General features: G+C 36.9%; 1 protein-coding gene and 1 pseudogene across 5 annotated transcripts in view; one reads left to right on the top strand and one right to left on the bottom strand.

The window, feature by feature from the left end:
* Positions 1–18,658, bottom strand: part of MSRB3 (methionine sulfoxide reductase B3) — a 183,848-nt gene that overhangs the window by 40,565 nt on the left and 124,625 nt on the right.
* Positions 7,579–8,879, top strand: LOC134759512 (keratin, type I cytoskeletal 18-like; annotated as a pseudogene).

Below are 18,658 nucleotides of genomic sequence, written 5' to 3'. Positions count from 1 at the left end.
ACTGTGGTATCAGCTGCTGAGTGTCACTGCAATCTCCATCAACAATGACCTCAGCTGACAGCTGCAGAGACATACACAGCTGCACCTTCACTGGTGCTAGAATTGCTACATCCCCCACCCAGCAAGTTCCCTGGAAGCCCCCGATAAAAGAAGGACTTTCCACAGCAAAGCTAGCCCATAAAATCTAGAAGAGGTGACTGTTCCACCACATATGGAAAGATTAACATAAGTCAACAAGAAACATAAAAAACCAGGGAGACATACCACTACCAAGAGAACACAATAATTTCCCAGTAGGTGACCTAAAGAAATGGAGATATGCAAACTGCCTGACAAAGAATTCAAAACAATTGTTTTAGGGAAGCTCAGCAAACTTCAATACAGTATAGAGAAATAATTCCATAAGATTAGGAAAACACTGTAAGACCAAAACAAGAACTTTAACAAAGATTAAAATTATATTTAAAAAAGAAATTAGGGAGCTGAAAAATACAAGGAATGAAATTTAAAACCCATAGAGAAGTAAAAACAACAGAACTGATTAAGCAGAAGAAAGAATCTGTGAACTTGAAGACAAGTTATCTCAAAAAATACAGTCAGAGAGAATAAAAGAAAAAGAATGAAAAGGAATAAAAGCTTAAGGGATTTATCAGATAGCATCAGAAGAGCAAATATTCATGCTATAGGATTTTGGGGAGAATAAAGAGACAAAGAGCCAGAAAGCTTATTTAAAGAAATAATAGCAGAAATCTTTCCAAATCTAGGGAAAGATACAAATATCCAGGTATAGGAAGGTAATAAACATCATCAATCAGATTCAATCCAAGTAAGACTACAGCAAGACATACTATAATCAAACTATCAAAAATTAAAGACAGAGAGAATTCTGAAAACAGCCAGAGGAAAGAAGCAATCACATTTAAGGGAGTTCAAATGAGGCTAGCAGTATACTTCTCAGCAGGAGCCTTACAGGCCAGGAAAGAGTGGGGTGATGTAAGTGCAGGGGGAGGACGGGACTGCCAACCAAGAATGCCCAGGAAACCTGTCTGTCAGAAGTAAAAAAGAGATAAACACTTTCCTAGATAAGCAAAAGCTAAGTGAGTTCAACATCACCAGACCCTCTTAAAAGAATTGTTCAAAGAAATACTTTAAACTTAAAAAACAGACAAAAAATAGTAACATAAAAACACTAGAGGCTGGGCACAGTGGCTCACGCCTGTAATCCCAACACTTTGGGAGGCTGAGGTGGGCAGATTACTTGTGGTCAGGAGTTCGAGACCAGCTTGGCCAACATGGTGAACCCCCTCTCTACTAAAAATACAAAAAATTAGCCAGGCTTGGTGGCACACTCCTGCAGTCCCAGCTACTCAGGAGGCTGAGGCAGAAGAATTGCTTGAACCTGGGAGGTGGAGGTTTCAGTGAGCCAAGATCGCACCACTGCACTCTGGCCTGGCCAACAAAGCAAGATTCCATCTCAAAAACTAAAACAAAAATTACTGTATGAAACTCACAGATAAAAGTAATTACACCCTCAAATTCAGGATACTTTTATAATGTAATGATGGTGTAGAAATCATTTATATTTTTAGTATGAAAGTTAAAAGACAAAACTATTAAAAACAATAGCTACAATAATTTGCTGAGGGATTTACAACAAAAAAGATGTAAACTATAATAGCAAAAGTGTAAAATGTGAGAGAGATGGGTGAGGCAAAAGTGTAGGATTTTGTAATACAATCAAAGTTAACTTGTTATCAGCTTAAAATAGCCCATTATGACTATAATATGTTTTATATAAGTCTCATAGTAGTCATAAAACAAAAAACTACAGTAGATATACAGAAGACAGAGAGTAAGAAATCAAAAATACCACTAGAGAAAATGATCCAGTTACAAAGGAAAGTCATAAAAGAGAAAGGAAAAAATGAATCTACAAAACAACTGGAAAATAATTTTTAATAGCACTAATGAGGCCTTACCTATCAATAATTACCTTGAATGTAAATGAACTAACTTCTCCAATCAAAAGACAGATTGGCTAAATGAATAAAAACACAAGACCCAACTATATTCTGCCTACAAGAGACTTACTTCACCTATAAGGACACATATAAATTAAGAATAAAAGGATGGAAAAAGATATTTCATGCAAATAGAAACCAAGAGAGTATGTGTAGCTATACTTATATCAGATAAAATGGATTAAAAGTCAAAAACTGTAAAATGAGACAAAGAAGGCCATTATATAATGATAAAGCAGTCAGTTCTTCAAGAGCACATAACTACTGTAAATATATATATATATAAAACCAAAAACCAGAGGACCTAAATATATATATATAAAAAACCAAAACCAGAGGACCTAAATATATATATATATATAAAAAACCAAAACCAGAGGACCTAAATATATATTTATATATTTTTATATATTTTTATATATTTATATATTTATATATATTTATATATATTTTTATATATATTTATATATATTTTATATATATTTATATATTTTTATATATATTTTTATATATTTTATATATATTTTTATATATTTATATATATATTTTATATATTTTTATATATATTGTTATATATTTTTATATATATTTATATATATTTTTATATATATGACCAAAACCAGAGGACACACACACACACATATATATATATAAAAAGCAAATATTGATACAAATGAAGGGAGAGATAGACTATAATAGAATAATAACAAAGAGTTTCAATATTTTCACTTTCAATAGTGGACAGATCATCCAGACAGAAAGTCAATAAGGAAACACCAGACTTGAACTACACTTTATACCAAACAGACCTAACAGACATGTACAAAACATTCTATCCAACAGCAGCAGAATACATATTCTCTTCAAGCACAAGTGGAACATTCTCCAGGACAGATCATATGTTAGGCTACAAAACACAACTTAACAAATTTAAGGAAACTGAAATTGTATCAGGCATCTTTTCCAACCACTATAATATGAAACCAAAAATCAATAATAGGAGGAACGTCAGAAAATTCACATGTGTGAAGAAGTTAAACAGCACGCTCTTAAACAACCAAAAGGTCAAAGAAGAAATTAAAAGGAAAATTTAAAAATATCTCGAAATACACAAAAACAGAAACACAACATCCTGACACTTATCGGATGCAGCAAAATCAGTTCTAAGAGGAAAGTTCTTAGCAATAACTGCCTCCATCAAAAAAGAAGAAAGATCTCAAATAAACAGCCTAACATTACATCTCAAGGAACTAGAAAAAGAACAAACTAGGCAAAAAGTTAGCAGGAAGAAAAAAATAATAAAAATCAGAGCAGAAATAAATAGAGACTAGACAAAAAAGAAAAGTTCAATGAAACCAAGTTGGTTTTTTAAAAAGGTAAAATAAGATCAACAAACCCTTAGGTAGATTAGGAAAAAAAAAAAGACAACAAAATCAGAAATGAAAAAGGAGGTATTACACAAATACCACAAAATACAAATGATCATGAGTCTACTATGAAGTTATATGCCAAAAAATTGGATGACCTAGAAGAAATGAATAAATTCCTAGACATATACATCATACTAAGACTCAATCATGAGGTAAAAGAAAATGTGAAGAGACCAATAACAAGGAAGGACATTGAATAAGTAATAAAATGTCTCCCATCAAATAAAATCCCAGGATGTAATTGCTTCACTACTGAATTCTACCAAACTTTTAAAGAAGTACTAATGCCAATCCTTCTCAAACTCTTCCAAAAAATGGAAGAGATGGGAATACATTTAAACGTATTTATGAGGCCAGCATTACTCTGATACCAAAGCCAGACAAGACATTACAAGAAAAGAAACTATAGGCCAATATCCCTGATGAATATAGATATAAAAATTCTAAACAAAATATTAGAAAACTAAATTCAACAACACATTAAAAGAATGATTCATCATGACCAAGCGAGATTTTGAGGTGTGAGGATGGTTCAACATAACCAAAACAATAATATGATACACCACATTAACAGAATGAAGGACAAGAACCATATGATCATCTCAATAGAAGTAGAAAAGGCATTAAACAAAATTCAACATCCTTTCATGATAAAAGCTCTCAACAAATTAGGTATAGTAGGAATGTGCCTCAACACAATAAAGGCCATATATGACAAGCTTACAGCTAAAATCAAACTCAAAAGTGAAAAGTTCTCTCTAAGATCTGAAACAAGACAAGGGTGCCTACTCTCACTACTTCTATTCAATATTGTACTAAAAGTCCCAGTCAGAGCAATTAGGCAAAAAGATGAAAAATAAAATACACCCAAATTGGAAAGGCAGAAGTTAAACTGTCCCCGTTTGCAGATAAAATAGTCCTATATATAGAAAACCCACCAGGCACTGTGGCTCATGCCTGTAATCCCATCACTTTGGGAGGCCGAGGCAGGTGGATCACCTGAGGTCAGGAGTTTGAGACAAGCCTGGTCAACACGGTGAAACCCCATCTCTACTAAACACACAAAATTAGTCAGGAATGGTGGCACATGCCTGTAATCCCAGCTACTCAGGAAGCCAAGGCAAGAGAATCACTTGAACCCAGGTGGCAGAGGTTGCAGTGAGCCAAGATTGCACCATTGCACTCCAGCCTGGGCAACAAGAGTGAGACTCTGTCTCAAAAAAAAAAAAGAAAACCCTAAAGATGCCACCAAAAACCTGTTAGAACTAATAAATTCAGTAAAGTGGGTGGATACAAAATCAACATACAAAACTCAGTTACATTTCTATACACTAATAATGAACCACTCAAAAAAGAAAGCAAGAAAACTATCCCATTTACAATAACAAATAAAATAAAATACTTAGAAATAAATTTAACAACAGAGGTGAAAGATCTGTACCCTGAAAACTATAAAATATTGATTTAAAAAATTGAAGAAGAGACAAATAAACAGAAAGATATCCTATGTTCATGGATTAAAAGAATTAATATTGTTCAAATATTCATACTACCCACAGCCACCTACAGACTTAATGCAATCACCATCAAAATTTCAATAATAATTTAATTATACATTTAAAAATACCCAAAAGGGTACAATTGGATTGTTTATAACACAAAGGATAAATGCATAAGGTGATGGATACCCTATTTACCCTGATGTGATTATCACATTGTATGCCTATATCAAAATATCCCATATACCCCATAAATATATACATATATATACTATGTACCCACAAAAATTAAAAATTAAACATTTTCAGGTCCTAAATATCTTTGTTAATTTTCTACCTCGATTATCTGTCTAATACTGGCAATGAAGTGCTGAAGTCTTACCCTACTATTGTGTGGGAGTCTATTTGTAGGTCTCTAAGGACTTGCTTTATGAATCGGGTGCTCCTGGGTTGGGGGTGTATATATATTTGGAATAGTTAGGTCTTCTTATTGAATTGAGCCCTTTGCCATTATGTAACGTCCTTCTTTGTCTTTTTTGATCTTTGTTGGTTTAAAGTTTGTTTTGTCTAAAAATAGGATTGCAACCCCTGCTTTTTTCTGATTTCCATTTGCTTGGTAGATTTTCCTCCATCCCTTTATTTTGAGCCTATGCATGTCATTGCATGTGAGATGGGTCTCTTGAAGAAAGCATACCATTGGGTCTTGTTTCTTTATCCAGCTTGCCATTCTGTGCCTTTTAAATGGGAAATTCAGCCTGTTTACATTCAAGGTTAGTGTTGACATGTGTGGATTTGATCCTGTCACTGTGTTGTTAACTGCTTATTATGCCAACTTGTTTGTGTGGTTGCCCTGTAGTGTCACTAGTCTGTGTACTTAAATGTGTTTTTGCATCAGCTGGTAATGGTCTTTCCTTTCCATATTTAGTGCTCCTTTCAAGATCTCTTATAAGGCAGGTCCGGAGGTAAAAAAAAAACTCCCTCAGCATTTGCTTCTCTGAAAAAGATCTTATTTCTCCTTCACTGAAGAAGCTTAGTTTGGCTGGATATAAAATTAAGTGTAAACCCCAAAACTATAAAAACCCTGCAAGACAACCTAGGCAATACCATTCTGGACATAGAAACTGCCAAAAATTTCATGATGAAGATGCCAAATGCAATCACAACAAAAGCAAAAACTGACAAATGAGATCTAATTAAACTTAAAAGCTTCTGCACAGCAAAAGAAACTATTAACAGAGTAAACAGATAACCTACAGAGTGGGAGAAAATATTTGCAAACTATGCATCTGACAAAGGCCCAATAGCCAGCACCTGTAAGAAACTTAAACAAATGTACAAGAAAAAAAACAACCACATTAAAAAGTGGGCAAAGGATATGAACAGACACTTTTCAAAAGAAGACATGTATGTGGTCAACAAGCATGAAAAAAAGGTTAATAGTGCTGATTATTAGAGAAATGCAAATCAAAACCACAATGAGATACCACCTCACATGAGTCAGAAAGGACATTATTTAAAAGTTAAAATATACCATGCTGGCAAGGTTGCAGAAAAAAAGGAATGCTTATACACTGTTGGTGAGAGTGTAAAAGAGTTTAACCATTGTGGAAAGTAGTGTGGCAATGCCTTAAAGAGCTAAAAGTGGAACACCCAGCAGTTTCACTACTGATATACCAAAGGAATGTAAATCATTCTACCATAAAGACACATGCACGCTAATGTTCACTGCAGCACTATTCACAATAGCAAAGACACTGAATCAGCCTAAATGCCCATCAATGGTAGACTGGATAAAGAAAATGTGGCACATATATTCCGTGGAATACTATGAAGCCATAAAAAAACAAGATCATGTCATATGCAGAAACATGGATGGAGCTGGAGGTCATTATCCTTAGCACACAAGAACAGAAAACCAAATACTGCACGTTCTCACTTATAAGTGGGAGCTAAATGATGAGAACACAAGAACACAAAGAGAGAAACAACAGACACTGGGGCCTACTTGAGGGAGTAGGGCAGGAGGAGGGAAAGGATCAGGAAAAATCACTATTGGGCACTAGGCTTAGTACCTGGGTGACAAAATACTCTGTACAGCAAGCCCCTGTGACATGAGTTTACCTATATAACAAACCTTCACGTGTACCCCCAAACTTAAAATAAAAGTTTTTTTAATTAAAAATTTAAAAAAAAATAAAGATTTTTAACAATTCCAGTGACATATTAAACAGAAATAGAAAAAAAATCTTAAAATTTGCATGGAACCACAAGTGACTCCCATATAGCCAGACCAATCATAAGGAAAAAAAAAAAAAAGCTGAAAGTATCACATTACCAGATTTTAAAATCTGCTACAAAGCAATAGTAAACAAAACAGCATGGTACTGGCATAAAAACACACACATAGACCAATGGAATAAAATAGAGAGTTCAAGTTTATGCTCAATTTATTTTTGAAAAAGATGCCAAGAACACACAATGAGGAAAGGATATTCTCTTCAATGGTGCTGAGAAAACTAGATATCCACATTCAGAAGAATAAAATTAGAGCCTCATCTCACACCATACAAAACTCAAGGTTATCGGCAAAGCCTGAGTCCTCTCTTCCCACTCTCTTCCCCAGACAACATGAGCTTCACCACTCGCTCCACCTTGTCCACCAACTACCTACCCATCCCTGGGCTCCATCCAGGTGCCCAGCTATGGCATCTGGCCAGTCAGCAGCACAACCAACATCTATGCAGGCACTGGGGGCTCTGGTTCCCGGATCTCCATGTCCTGCTCCACCAGCTTCCGGGGCTGCTTGGGGTCCAGGGAGCTGGCCAGAGGGATGGCTAGGGGTCTGGCAGGAATGGGAGGCATCCAGAATGAGAAGGAGACCATGCAAAGCCTGAAGACCGCCTGGCCTCCTACCTGGACAGAGTGAGGAGCCCAGACACCAAGAACTGGAAGGTGGAGAGTAAAATCTGGGAGCACCTGGAGAAGACAGGACCCCAGGTCAGAGACTGGGTCCATTATTTCAAGACCATCAAGGACCTGAGGGCTCAGATCTTCACAAATACTGTGGACAATGTCCACATTGTTCTGCAGATCAACAATGCCCATCTTGCTGCTGATGACTTTAGAGTCAAGTATGACACAGAGCTGGCCACGTGCCAGTCTGTGGAGAACGACATCTGTGGGCTCTGCAAGGTCATTGATGACACCAATGTCACTCGGCTGCAGCTGAAGACAGAGATCGAGACTCTCAAGGAGGAGCTGCTCTTAATGAAAAAGAACCATGAAGAGGAAGTAAAAGGCCTACAAGCCCAGATTGTCAGCTCTGGGTTGATCGTGGAGGTAGATGCCCCCAAATCTCAGGACCTCGCTAAAATCATGGCAGACATCTGGGCCCAATATGACGAGCTGGCTCGGAAGAACTGAGAAGGCTAGACAAATACTGGTCTCGGCAGATTAAGGAGAGCACCACAGTGGTCACCATGCAGTTGGCCAAGGTTGGAGCTGTTGAGATGACGCTCTCAACAGATGAGCTGTAACATACAGTCCAGTCCTTGGAGATTGACCTGGACTCCATGAGAAATCTGAAGGCCAGCTTGGAGAACAGCCTGAGGGAGGTGGAGGCCTGGTACACCCTGCAGATGGAGCAACTCAACGGGATCCTGCTGCACCTGGAGTTGGAGTGGACATAGACCCGGGCAGAGGGGCAGCACCAGGCCCAGGAGTAGGAGGCCCTGCTGAACATCAAGGTCAAGCTGGAGGCTGAGATTGCCACGTATCACTGCCTGCCAGAAGACATCAAGGACTTCAATCTTGGTGATGCCTCGGACAGCAGTAACTCCATGCAAACCATCCAAAAGACCACTACCCGCCAGATAGTGAATGGCAAAGTGGTGTCTGAGACCAACGACACCAAAGTTCTGAGACATTAAGCCAGCAGAAGCAGGGTACTCTTTGGGGAGCAGGAGGCCAATAAAAAGTTCAGAGGTTAAAAAAAAACAACTCAAAATGGATTAAAGATGTAAAAATAAGATCTGAAACTGTAAAACTACTAGAACAAAACAGGGAAAAGCTCCATGACATTGATCTGGGCAATAATTTTTTTGGCTATAGTTCCAAAAACACAAGCAACAAAGGCAAAAATAGATAGCATTGTATCAACTAAAAAGTTTCTGCACAGCAAAGGAAACAACAAAGAGACAACCTATAGGATAGAAGAAAATCTTTGCAAACCTCATATCTGATAAGAGTGTAATATACAAAACATAACATAAGGAACTCCAACAAGTCAATAATAAGAAAACAAATAACCCAATTTAAAAATAGGCAAAGGACTTGATAGATAACTTCCCCAAACCCTGTCTCTACTAAAAATACAAAAATTAGATGGGTGTGGTGACTTGCTCCTGTAATCCCAGCTACTTGGGAGGCTGAGGGAGGAGAATCACTTGAACCTGGGAGGTAGAGGCTGCAGTGAGCCAGGATCGTGCCATTGCACTCCAGCCTGGGTGACAAGCAAAACTCCATCCCAAGATCCAGTGAAGATGTGGAGAAAAGGGAACCTTTGTACACTGTTGGTGAGAATGTAAATTAGCACAGCCATCATGATAAAAAATTGAAAATAGATCTACCATATGATCCAGCAACCCACTACTGAGTATATATCCAAAGGAAATGAAATCAGTCTGTTGAGATATCTGCACTCCCATGTTTATTGCAGCATTATTCACAATAACTAAGACGTAGGAATCAACCTAAATGTCCATCAGTAGATGAACGGATAGAGAATGCGGTATATAATCACACAAGGAAATGACATTCATCCTTTATAAAGAAGAAAATCCTGTCATTTGAACAACTTAGAAGAACCTGAAGGATGTTATGTTAATTGAAACAAACCAGGCACAGAAAGACAAATACCACATGATCTAACTTATATATGGGATCTAATAAAGTTCAACTCATAAAAACAGAGTAGAATGGTGGTTACCAAGGGTAAGGGGAAGGAGTTTGGGGAGATGTTGGTCAAATACACAAAATTTCAGTTAGGAGAAATAAGTTCAAGAGACCTATTGTACATCATGGTGACTACAGTAAATAACCACCTATTGTATGCTTGAGAATTGCTAAGAGAGTAGATTTTAAGTATTTTCACCAAAAATAATAAGTATGTGAGGTAATGCATATGTTAAAAATAGCTTGATTTAGCCATTCCACAACATATACCTATATCAGAACACCATGTTGTACACCATAATTATACACAATTTTTACTTGTCAGTTAAAAAAGGAAATTAACAAAAGAAAATAAGCTATTTTAATCTATTATCTTCTTATTAACACAGTAAAGGTTAGAGATAGAGTTCTCAAGGAGTATTCCTCATTTTCCTACCTGCTAATGTCGTTAATTCCCTTAATGAGGGGCAAACACCAATTAGACTAAGTATGATAGGACAAATATCTGAGGCAGAGGTAAAATGCTGATTACAATTCATAATAAAAATAAATAAACCATGATCTTATAGTTGAACAAATGTGTCTTGATTTGGAAAGTAGTAAAGAGGGTCTTCTAGAATCAGAAAGTAAACTAGAATCTATTAAAAAGGACACAGTACTTTTCATTTTATTAAAGAAAGAGGTGCATTGTGTCTGTAGTGCTTCTGTTGTCTGAGCAGGGGATAAAATGGATCATATATGTGACTTTACCAATACAAACCAAGATGTACTGAAACCCAAGCAGGGCCAAAATAGAAAGAGAATCCAAGGCTACACACTATCGAGTTGGCAATAGAAGGGCAACTGTAGGCCTTCACGTTTCCCCACCAGTACCTGTTCCTATCTTAAGTGTCACAAAGGATTACCTGCTAAGTAACAACAGTTAGGTCAACTATGGACTGCATATATGATGGTGGTATCGTAATATTATAATGGAGCTGAAAAATTCCTATCACCTAGTGACATCTTAGCCATTGTAACATCTTAGTGCAATGCATTACCTTTTCTATGTTTAGATCTGTTCAGATACATAAAGACTTACCAGTTACAACTGCCTACAGTGTTCAGTACAGTAACATGTTGTGCAGGTTTGTAGCCTAAAAGCAATAGGCTATACCACAGAGCCCAGGTGTGTAGTAGGCTATCCTATCTAGGTTTGTATATGCTCTCCAATGTTCACACAATGACAAAATCACCTAATGACAGACTTCTTCAGACGTATTCCCATCATTAAGCAACACATCTGTACATTGTTACATGGGGTCACAAAGAGTCCTGCAATACCTAATGGATAGGTGTTTTTCAAATTCCAGGACTCTGTTTAGAACGAGGAAATAGAATCACAACCAGGGTAAGTCTTCCTGTGTTCTGAGCAGTGGAGAAGAGATGTATGTACACAGGCAAAAATGATATGAAGCTAGCAATTAATGGGGAACGTTTCCCCAGGTGTTGATTTAGAAACGGGAAAAAACAAAGGCAAAGTTGTACCAAAGGACTGGCTTCCTTTAAGATGTATCCAAGTTGACTAAGACAACAAGCAAACCATTTGTAAGATGCTTCTGGGCTGCTTCATGCCTTATCCTCTGTAACTGTTGACCCACTTTGTATATATAGTGAACTTTGTCCACCTCCCTGGAGACCCCACCTTACCCAAGCACACACACAAATAGTGCCAGATTTTGACTTGGCATTGCTCTCTGGACTTTGATCTGGTGGCCAGGGATGCAATCCTTAGGTGTTGGTCTTAGAGTTTGCAAACCACAACTTGGCACTATAAGCCTGCCAGGGGCAGAAGTGAGGGTTAAATCCATCAGTCTTTTAAGGTCATGCAGTGCAGTTGATCTAGGATGGGGCTGGTAAACCCTTCCAGGGATTATTCAGTCTACTTTTTTTTCAGTCTAATTTTTGGACGAGAAAACAGAAGAGAATCACACCCTTGACACAACGGTAGAAGCATATTGAGTATACAACCTTATATTTTACCAGTTCAACAAATGCTTATTCCAATTTCCCTAAATTCTCTTGTAAGACCAGCAGAAATTTCAATCTTGTGCCTCAGGACCTACACGGTCTGAAACAGGGTTGATCAGGACCCTAACCCAGGTGCTATCTATGGGATATATGAATCTGTCCTTCCTGTAGGTTGCTAGCTACAAACTTCAAGAGTCTATGGCCTTCTATCAAACATCTCTCAAAACTCCATACAGCCATCTGAGGCTGCTGTCAGAACAGGTGGAGAGACTCTAAATCAGCTTTCTCATAGCTCATGGAAAGAAATTCCTCTCTTGAGAAACCAGGAAATTCAGTAAAATTGCAATGACCTCACTTGGAAGCAGAGGGGTTTGGTCAAATTATAAAGCATCCTAAAGAGTATGAGCTTACCACTTTTGCTTGGAAGATACTGTTGTCTTCTTGAATTTCCTCCTATCTCACAGCTGCTCCCTCCCTGTATCCTTTGCAGGTTCCTCCTCTTTCCCCAACTTCTAAATATTGCAATGCCCCCAGGCTGACTCTGATCCTGATCTCTAACGAAAGCCTTTCCCCAGTGGTTATCTTAGTCACTCTCAGGGCTTTATATATCACCTGTATATCTTATGACTCTCAAATTTTTATCTCTAATTTTCTCTTCTAAACTCCAACATTTATATAACATTTCCATGGGGACGACTCATAAGCACCTCTAAAATAACACGTTCAAAACTGAATTACTGATTTCCCTCACCACTCCCCCAGGCCCCACCTGAACTTATTCCACCTGAAATCTTCTTCATTTTAATTGCTGCAACTTCATATTTCTGGTTGCTGAGGCCAGAAACCTTGAGGTTTTCCTCGACTCCTTTCTCACACAACTCATTTCCTATTGGGAAATACCATTGGCTCCATGTTTAAATTACAGTCACGTGTTGCTTACTGATGGGGATGTGTTCTGAGAAATGTGCTGTTAGCCTATTTTGTTGTTATATAAACGTCACAGAGTAAATTTACATAAACATAGACGGTATACCTGCTACACACCTCAACTACATGCTATCGCCCATTGCTCCTAGGCTACAAACCTGCACGGCATGTTGCTGTACTGAATACAGTAGGTGATTGTAGCACAATCGTAAGTATTTGTGTATCTAAACATATCTAAACATAGAAAAAGTAAAGCAAAAATATGGTATTATAATCTTATGGGACCACCATTGTTATATGTGGTCCAGTCATTGACTGAAATGTGATTATGAGATGCATGACTGTGCATCTGGAAATCTACCATACCTCATTCCTATAGCTGCTACCATCTGATGTGGGCCACCATTCTCCCCAGGCCGTATTACTGTAACAGCCTTCTAATTATTCTCTCTGCTTTCACATGTGGCTCTCTATAGCCTATTCTGTATATAACAGCCAAAGTGAGCTTTTAAAGATAGAAGTCATACCATGTCACTCCTCTATTCAAAACCATCTGGTGGTTTCCTGTTTTACTCAGAGTAAAATCCAATGTGTTCACAGTGGCCTAAAATGCCCTAAAGGACCTGACCTTCATTTCCTCTCTGACCTCCTGCTACCCTCCTCCACCTCCCTCAACTACAGCAATACTGGCCTGCTTCTCTGTTCTTCTTAAAAACCAGGTATACATTTATCATAAGGCCTTTGTACCATTTTCCTCCAGGATATCTACATTGTCAGCTTCCCTTTCTTCTGCATATGTTTGCTTAGATGTCTTCTTCTCCCTAAGACATATTCTGACCTATTGAAACTGTGACTGTACCCTGTCTTCCCTAGCATTCCCAATCCCCCTTACTCTGCTGGGTTTTTTTTAATAGCAGTTACCTCCTAATATGTTATAAAATGTAGATATTTAGTATGCATTTCTTTAATTGTTTGCCTGTCTCCTGCCCCCATCTAGAATTTAAGACCCACAAGTGTGGAGATTTTTATCTGTTTTGTTTACTAATGTACATCAAGCACCAATAACAGTGATTGTCACATAGTAAAGCACTGAAAAAATATTTAGGATTACTGAATGAGGGATGAAATTAATCTATGAAGAAAGACTAGAGTTCACAGAGCAAAAGAAGAGAATAAGCTAAAACAGGAACGAGAACATCTCAGAGCCAAAGAACTGTACTAAAAAGTTATCCCAAGTTATACCCTTTACTGAGGGCTGTCAGGCAACAACTAATCAGGCATTTGCTTTTATCACAGGAGACCAGGCAACCAAGCAAAGAAGGATGCTGACCTCAAGAGTATTTATGACAAAGCACCTACTATCTGCTAGATATTCATGGAGTTGGCATAAAGATGATGGAAGTAAATATCTTGGCCCTTCCACATAAGAGATATATGCCACTAAACACTGGTAGCTTAAGCCTGCCTTTTCTCTCAGTCAGGAGATGGGTTCATCTTAATACCTTATGTACATTCTGACCTTTTAGCAATTTGAAGAGACACTGTTGACATAGGGTAAGCACTAATTACCAAGAGGTGAGTGTAGGCTTTCTTAAGAACAACTGATATGGTTTGGCTCTGTGTCTGCATCCAAATCTCATCTTGAATTGTAATCGCCATAAACCCCACGTGTCAAGGGAGGAACCAGATGGAGGTAACTGAATCGTGGGGGCAGTTTCCCCCATGCTGTTCTCATGATAGCAAGTGAGTTCTCAGAGATCTGATGGTTTTATAAAGGGCTCTTCCCCCCTCACTCAGCACTTCTCCTTCCTGCCACCTTGTGAAGAAAGTGCCTTGCTTCCCCTTTACCTTCCACCATGATTGAAGGTTCCTGAGGCCTCCCCAACCATGCTAAACTGTGAGTCAATTAATCCTCCTTCCTTTATAAATTACCCAGTTTCGGACAGTTCTTTATAGCAGCATGAGAATGGACTAATAGAACAACTTACCATAGAGACTGCCAAACCATACACCTCTCAAAGAGTGGGAAAGAAAATTACTAGGTTGGTGCAAAAGTAATTGCGTTTTTGCCATTCTTTCAATAGCAAAAACTACAACTACTTTTGCACCAACATAAGAGTATTATCCAGAGGGTACAGTGATCAATGTAATTACACAGAGCTAGCTGTATTTTTAATATGTTGTTTAATAAGAAAGATGCACCTATTAAAACATCATTTTCAATCTTAACTATTGAGCCCAACTTAATTATGATGGTCTTGAGTTCCTTTGAATACAGCACACAATTTGAAAGTCCACAACGGGCATGTGGCATGACACCTCCTGAAGGGGATAGGTGAAGGAGAAATAAAGTAACTACTTATTCTTCTATTAGTGCCATAAGATGGGAATATACATAACACTGCAAGTACTAGGGTGGTTGTTTTTGCACATTTTCAGTGAAAGCAACCTTAATTTTTTTTTATAGCTTCAGTGTCTAATAAGATGGCTCTTGTTTAAAGGAAATCTGCCAAGTTATTGAATAGGAAAATCTTGAACCGGCTTAACCACGTAAAGAAATAACTGAAATTAAAAATAAAGTTAAAATTAAAAGGGCTTGAAATTGAGTGAAAATATGACTATAGTCATACAAAGTGTGGTCTCATGAACACAGCCCTGGATTCTTCAATAGGTTCTCCCACATAAGATCTTGAGTAAGCTATATGCTGCCTGTCTAAGCTTATTATTTGTAAAATGAGAGTGTTGTACTATATGATCTTTTATGCTCCCTTTTCAAGCACTAGCATTCTGTTCCTGTAAAAACAAATAATGAAAAATCACATCCTATGTTTTTTATATACATATAAATCTATATATTAAATAAATCTATATAAAAACATAAGTATATAATATAAATTTATAGTCATATTACACATATTATATTTTAGTATATATTAATATAAATATATGGTATATATATTATAAATCTAGCTTAATTCTGCATTAATAGACTGAATAGCAATACAACAGTGATTCTATCTTACTTCTATTTCATCAATAACCAATGCTTTTTTGCCTTCTATAAGGCATGAATGATTGAATGCCTGAAAACTACAAACAGCTTATAAAGAGAATTTCATGAGGATTTAACTGTTTGCTAATCTAACGATGATAAAGATATGGTGATTATTGCAAGTTTTTCAAAGGTAAAAGAGTACAAATTTTACATTCATTTCTACATGTGAGGTTTTAAAAAGGAGATCTGAGTATAATGGGTAGCATATGTACAAAAGTTGCACTGGTGGTCATAGGAAGGACATATTTTATTCAACCACAGAATAGACAGACATGTAAAACATATAAAAAGTAACAACACAAGTAAGACTTCCCCAAGAAAGGCTCACATTCCCATTCCTCTAAACTTTTGGAAGAGAAAAATGTCACTAATCAAAAAAACAAGTAAGGTCTTCATGGTATATTCAGAGCTGGAAACACCCGTTTATTCACTTGATGTATGTCCCACTTCAATAATTGCCACTGTTATGTAAGTAGGAAAAGAAACTTAGTAAAAGTATACACTGAATCTGAAAAAAGCCCTCTATTTACTGAGCTTTATTTACATATTTGAAAAGTATACCTAAATGAAAACCTACACAAAGAGTATTCAACACATTCCCAAGACATTAAACAAAATGAGAATAAGATTATATATCAAATATGCTACCCCATAAAAGGGTGGCAGTAGGGGAGTTTCACAGAGGGAAAGGTACATGTGAAAAGGCCAGAGAGGGCAGCAAATATAACTTATATATTCATTAATTTCACATCATTCCGTTTATTTCTGCTTTGGTCACTGTTTAAAAATATACAAACAGTAACAGCCAGAAATGATTGACTGTTTACTAAATTATGACAGATATTATGCTAAACCTTTTAAGTAATTTCTCTCAACAACCCCATGAAGTTGGCACTATTGTTTTATATCAGTTTTAGCAAGAGCTAAAAGTTATTAAGCAATTTCCCAAGATTACATAATGAGCAAGTGGCTGAGCTGGGGTTTCTTTTTTGAGACAGAGTCTTGCTCTGTCACTCAGGCTGGAGTGTAGTGGTGCGATCTTAGCTCACTGCAGCCTCAACCTCCTAGGCTCCAGCAAGCCTCCCACCTCAGCCCCCCAAGTAGCTGTGACTATAGGTGCACGCCACAACACTCAGCTAATTTTTTTTATTTTTTTGTAGAGACAGGGTTTCACTATGTTGTCCAGGCTGGCCTCAAGTGATCCGCCTGCCTCGGCCTCCCAACGTGCTGGAATTATAGGCATGAGTCACCACACCTGGCCTGTGCTGGAGTTTGAATACAAAGTCCATGCTCCTAACCATTTTCCTAACAAAATGCCAACAAGCATTGATCTGCTGCCAAAGAGAAAACAACATAAATAAATCTAAAAACATATCAACCAGATAAAATAAGATGATCTAATATCCTTAATATATAAAGCGATCTTACAAAGCAACAAAGTATACAAATACCCCAATAGAAAAATACACAAATGACATAAACTGGCAATACATGAAATAAAAAAAGTTGAATAATTACATTATAAAATTTAAACTAAATAATTAAATAATGCAATTAAAACATAAATGACAAACTAGGTTTCAAATACGACACGCCAGATATCATAAAGAATGAAAATATTCAATATTGAAAAAAGAGGGAATGGAAAAATTGAAACACCCATAAAATCCAGATGGAAGTTAAATCAGCACAAATCTTCTGGAAAACAATTTGGTAACAATTACCAAAAGTGTTTATAACAAGACATGGAAGTACTCATTACCACTCCTGTTCTGATTCTAAGCATTCTGTTTCTTAAAAATCAGAATATAAAGCTTAAGTAGATGACTTACTAAGAAACAGCTATGATAAATAAAACTCATAAAAGTTATTTTATACTATATCTAGATAACTCTTGATAATATGGCTTTGAAGTATAATGTAACACACAAAAAGGATTGTATAGATGGATGAGGTATTTTGTTAAGAAAAAATTACTAATAATCTGGAAGCAAATTCTCAATTATTTTAAAGAACCTGAAAAGGCAAAAGAGAGGAAAAGGTAAAATTATACAGTCATAATGCCACATAATGACATTTCAGTCAACAACTGGAACCACAGATACAACAGTGGTCCCCTAAGATTATAATGCCATATTTTGACTATACTTTTTCTATGTTTAGATATGTTTAGATACACAAATACGTAACAGCGTGCTACAATTATCTACAGTATTCAATACAGTAATATGGGATACAGATTGGTAGCCTAGGAGCAATAGACTATATTATATAGCCTAGGTGTGTAGTAGGCTACACCGTCTAGGTTTAAGTACACTCTATGATGTTTGCACAATGACAAAATTGCCTAACAAAGCGTTTCTCAGAATGTATTCTGATGATTACATTATTCATGACAGTGTGTATGTGTATGTATGTGTGTATATATACACACACAAACACACACACACATATATATATAGATATATAGGTATAATATGTATTTTGTGTATATATATATAATATGTTACTGTAATTAACAGATTGCTGGGGGTTCAGTGTGAACAAGTTTAAGACTTTAAAACTCCAGAGAGGCCCATTTTTGGAAAGAGGGGACACACTTTCATACGTTTTACCTCTAGAAGCCCTACCAGGTTGTCACAGTGAAGATCAGAGAAAAGTCCCCTTGCGATTCCAGCAGGGGGAAGGGGAAAGTACCCATTTTAAAATACACCCAGATGATTGTGTTATGTTTAACAAGGCCTGCCCTCATGAGAAAGTATT

Source organism: Pongo abelii, chromosome 10 (genome assembly GCF_028885655.2).
Source record: "Pongo abelii isolate AG06213 chromosome 10, NHGRI_mPonAbe1-v2.0_pri, whole genome shotgun sequence".
Taxonomy (NCBI): Eukaryota; Metazoa; Chordata; class Mammalia; order Primates; family Hominidae; genus Pongo; species Pongo abelii.
Note: the sequence above shows the minus strand (reverse complement) of the source record. Positions and strands in the feature narration are given on the sequence as shown.